The sequence below is a fragment of the Phoca vitulina genome, unplaced genomic scaffold (genome assembly GCF_004348235.1).
Source record: "Phoca vitulina isolate PV1807 unplaced genomic scaffold, GSC_HSeal_1.0 scaffold54, whole genome shotgun sequence".
In the NCBI taxonomy this organism is placed as follows: domain Eukaryota; kingdom Metazoa; phylum Chordata; class Mammalia; order Carnivora; family Phocidae; genus Phoca; species Phoca vitulina.
The window spans coordinates 10,929,129-10,934,419 of NW_022589757.1; the positions used below are offsets into that span (position 1 = coordinate 10,929,129).

At 41.1% G+C, this 5,291-nt stretch overlaps 1 non-coding gene across 1 annotated transcript; it reads right to left on the reverse strand.

Annotated features, from left to right (window-relative positions):
* Nucleotides 1-335: 335 nt before the first annotated feature.
* Nucleotides 336-471, reverse strand: LOC116622804. The gene has a single exon (XR_004297621.1). It is a non-coding gene; the product is annotated as a small nucleolar RNA SNORA70 (small nucleolar RNA).
* Between the last annotated feature and the right edge of the window lie 4,820 nt (nt 472-5,291).

The following is a 5,291-nucleotide window of genomic DNA, read 5'->3' on the forward strand; positions in this document are numbered from 1 at the left end:
CAGGGGGCCACGATTAGGGGTGTATTTGAACCCATAGTCCTCTGGGATGAGTCGCTTTCAGCCACCATGTTTTCAAATTTGTCCCCATTAAACTTAGCAAAGCCCCACTTCTTGGAGATGTGGACCTTCTGGCAGCCAGGGAATTTAAACTTGGCCCTATATAGGACCTCAGTTACATGTTCCCTTTTCTGCAGCTTGGCACAGATGGACATGAGGACTTGGCCAATGTGGACCCTGGCCACTGTGCCCTGTGGCTTTCCAAGGGCACCTTACATATCTGTCCGGAGCCTAGACTGGGGATAGCATGAGGTCAGACATGAATGTACACTGGAAAGCTCTGTCTCCAAGGTCCCCTAGGGCAAGCCCTGTAAGCAACAGGCTTCATACACTACCAAGGAAGCTACTGTTTGCAGCCATTGCACACCAGGCCCCCATCTGGGGAAAGAGCACAGTTGGCTTCATTGGCTGCAGACTGTTTACCTTTGAACAGACTATGCTCAGTATCTTTCTTTCTCTCACACCCCCACATCCAATCCATTAGTAAATTCCTTATCTTCCCAATATATGCAGAATTGAATCATTTCTCATCCTTTCTATCAATACCACCACGTGCTTGGTCACCATCACCTCTTCCCTGATCTTGCCACCAGTCTCCTCACCAGTCTCTTTTGTCTTTATGTCTTCCTGCCTTTGGTCTGCTTTTGACACAGCAACCAGAATGAGCCTATTAAACAGAAGTCAGATTACATCAATTTCTGCTTAAGATCCTCTGGTTCCTGTCTCACTCAGGAGAAAGCAAAGGCCTAATGATCCACAAGCCACTTGAGTTGTACCCCCTAGCTTCTCTGGTCTTACCTGCTCATCTCTCCCTTTGGCCACTCCCTCATGCCACACAGACCTCTTGCTAACCTAGCAGATACCACGTACACCCTTCATTCAAGGCCTTTGCAGGTATTTATTCTTCTTCCGAGAATGCTCTTTCCCTAGAGTTCCAAACAGCTTACTCCCTCACTCTTTCAGATCTTCATTCAGAAGTCTCAGTGAGACCTCTGACCACACTGTTTAAAACAGCAACGCCTCAGACAAAAGATCTGAACAAAGTGGGCAAAAGATCTCAACAGACAACTTTCCAAAGAAGATATACAGATGGCAAATAAGCACAAGAAAAGATGCTCAACATCATATGTCATTAAGAAAATGCAAATTAAAACAAATGAGATACCACTACACATCTAATAATAATAATAATAACTGACAACACCAAATGCTGATGAGGACGTGAAGCAGTAGGAACTCCCATCTACTGCTGGCAGGAATGCAAAATGGTCCAGCCAGGAGCACTGGGGCAGTGGCCCATGCCTGTAGCCCCAGCTACTTTGGAGGCTGAGGCAGGAGGCTCACTTGAGCCCAGAAGTTCTGGACTGCAGTGCCCTATTGCCAACTGGGTGTTTGCACTAAGTTGGGCATCAACATAGTGACCTCCCAGGAGTCAGGGGACCATCAAGTTGTCTAAGGAGGGGTGAACCGGCCCAGGTCAGAAACGCAGCAGGTCAAAACTCCTGTGCTCATTAAAATGGTACCGCCACTGCGGAAGGTAGTTTGACAGTTTCATGTAAAACTAAGCACAAACTTACAATACCAGCAACTGCACTCAGTTATTTACTCAAATGAGTTGGAAACTTTTGTCCACACAAAAACCTGCACGTGTATATTTTTAGCAGCTTTATTCACAATTGCCAAAAATTGGAAGCAGCCAAGTTATTCCTCAATAAGTGAATGGATAAACAAACTGGGGTACATCTGTACAATGGAATAGTACTCAGTGATAAAAAGAAAGGAGCTGTCAAGCCACAAGAAGACATGGAGGAGGGGAGCCTAGGTGGCTCAGTCGGTTAAGCGGCTGCCTTTGGCTCAGGTCATGATCCCAGGGTCCTGGAATCGAGCCCCTCATCGGGCTCCCTGCTCTGCGGGAAACCTGCTTCTCCCTCTCACTCTGCTGCCCCCCTGCTTCTGTTCTCTATCTCTTTCAAATAAATAAATAAAATCTTAAAAAAAAAAAAAAAAAAGAAGACACGGAGGAAACTTAAATGCATATTTCTAAGTGAAAGAAGCTATCTGAAAAGGCTACATGTGGTATAATTCCAACTATATGACATTCTGGAAAGGGCAAAACTGCAGAGATAGAATGATCTATGATAGCCAGGGATTCAAGGATAAGGAGAGATGAATAGGTAGAGAACAGGAACTTAAGGCAATAAAACTATTCTATATAATACCATAGCGGTAGATATATGACATTATGCATTTGGCAAAACCCATAAAATTGTACAATACAAAGAGTAAACCCTAATGCACCCTATGGACTTCAGTTAATAATAATGTGTTAATATCGGCTCATCAGTTGTAACAAATGTATCACACTAACCCAAGATGTGAATAACAGGGGAATCTGTTGGGAGGAGAGGATTTATATCGGAACTCTGTACTTCCTGCTCAGTTTTTCAGTAAACCCAAAAATGCTCTAAAAAGTGAAATCTTTTAAATGAAACACAAATCGCAGCTTTCCCACAGGCACTCCCTATGCCTCTTCCCTGCTTTACTTTTCCCTGGAGAATTTATCACCACTTAACATAATGTATTTTTTACTGATTTGTTACTGTATATCTCAAATACCACGCCTCACCCAGCCACTAACAGGCAAAGGTAAGTTCCACCAGGAAAAAAATTTTTAATGCTTTATTTTGATGCAATTTAAATTTATAGAAAAGTTGCAAGAACAGATGAAGAAATTCCCATATATTTTTAACCTAAATTCATCAGTTGTTGTTTACATTTTATCCCTTTGCCTGCAGGGGCTTTATGTCTCTCTTGCCGTCACTCTCCATCTCTGTCATGTATGTCTATATAAATGGTCTTCTGTGTATATAAAGAATATATAGGTGCGCCTGGGTGGCTCACTCATTAAGCGTCTGCCTTCGGCTCAGGTCATGATGCTGGGGTCCTGGGATCGAGCCCCGCATCTGGCTCCCTGCTCGGCAGAAAGCCTGCTTCTCCCTCTCCCACTCCCCCTGCTTGTGTTCCCTCTCTCGCTGTCTCTCTCTGTCAAATAAATAAATAAAATCTTTAAAAAAAAAAGAACACAAGATATATTTTTACATATATACGATATGTAGAAAAAACATGATGAATATATACATATATATTTAGATATATATCATGGGTTCTATATATATTTTCTATATATAGCATACCTAATTGTAATAGGTATAATTACCCAAATCTCAAAATTAAACAATTATACAATACGGTTATCTAATTCACAGTCCATATTCAAATAACATCAATTGTCCCAGTAGTGTTTTTTATAGTTCTTTTTCTCTAATCCAGAGCCCAGTCCAGGATTATGCATTGCATTTAGTAATCTGGAAGAGCTCCTCAGTCTTTCGTTGGTGGTGGGGGTGGTCACTCTTTACCTTGACATTTTTTAAGAGTTCAACCCAGTTACTTTGCAGATGTGTCTCCATTTGTGTTTGTCTATTTCCTCATGATCAGATTCAGATTATGCGTTTTTGGCAGGAACCCTACCGAAGTGGTATGTCCTCAGAGCATGATATCAGGAGATATAAGATGATGGTTTGTCCCAATGTGGGCGATGTGATCTTGCATGTCCTACATCCATCAGATTTCTCCAAAAAGGGAATTTTGTATATTTCATTCACTGCTATATTCCCAAAACCTAGAATAGTGCCTGAAATAGGCACTGAAAAAGAATATGCTGGCTGAATGACTAAATGACTTTCAACTCTGTGGAGTTGAAAAGACAAACAGAGGAAGAGGAAGAACGAAGAGAAGGGGGGGAAGGAAGAGTAAGGGAAAAGTAGTAAACCTGTGCATTAAATCATTACTATGTACATTTTACGTTCACCAATATTATTCAGTAGATTTCCAGGACATTTCTATTAACTAATAATACCATCAATAGTGTGAGATTTCCAGAGTCATTATACTCTTGCTAGTATAAACTTATTTTCTAGTGTACTAATGATATAGACTTGACCCCAATAATAACTCATTTTAAGATGATCCTCATTCTTAAAAGCTTTTTCAACTCTTTCAGAAGAAAATCTTCTAAATAATATATGAGAGAAGCCTCAGAGGCCTGTTTCACAGACTGTCAACTTTTATTATAATATCCTCAGTGGCAATGTATGTCTTAGGTAAATATAATTTACTATTTACCTCAAGACATCTCTAATTTGGTTAATAGTACCTTGCAATTAAAAAAATATGCAATGTAAAAAGAAAAATGGTCACATATTCAAGCAATGTGCTAAGGGAAGAAAAGAAGGACATGAAAATATTATCCTAAAGAAATTTAATCTTACCAACTAAACAAACAAAAGTCAATTTTGATTGGTTCAGTGTCCATCAATGCTTACATGTAAGTGAAAAGGAAAACTATGTGAAGCATTTTGTTTTAAATCATATTCTACTCTTTTTTTTAGAGAGAGAGAGAGCAGGTGTGCACTTGCACAAGCTGGGGGAGGAGCAGAGGGAGAGGGAGAGAGAGAATCCTAAGCAGGTTCCAAGCCCAGCATGGAGCCCGACGTGGGGTTCAAACTCACAACCCTGAGATCATGACCTGAGCCAAAATCAAGAGTCAGATGCTTAACCAATTGAGCCACTCAGGCGCCCCTTAAATTGTATTTTAAAAGCAATGTTGAAAGTGAACATTTTAAGCTTGATTTTTAAGTACCAATATAATTAATAAATTTTAATGGAAAGAAAGCTTTTTCTCTTTTGATTTTTAAGAATTTTACTGAGGGGCACCTGGCTGGCTTAGTCCGTAGAGCATGCTATTCTTCATCTCGGAGTTGTAAGTCTGAGCCCCACACTGGGTGTAGAGGTTACTTAAAAATGAAATCTTGAGGTGCCAGGGTGGCTCAGTCAGTTAAGCGTGGGACTCTTGATTTTCAGTTAAGTGTCAGACTCCTGATTTCCACTCGGGTCATGATCTCAGGGTTGTGAGATTGAGCCCCGCATCAGGCTCTGTGCTGGGCGTGGGGCCTGCTTAAGATGCTCTCTCTCTCCCTGTCCCTCTGCCCCTCCCCCATCGCTAGCACACCTGCACACTCACTCTCAAAAAAAAAAAAAAAATCTAAAAAAAAATTAAAAATAAAAATTTTACTGAGACTTAAATCATCTCTGCTGTTAACAGCTTTTCCTATCTCCCTACAGTGGGGGGGCGGGGGGGGGGGGCAGCCCATATAAACAAGTCTGTGAGGCACTGA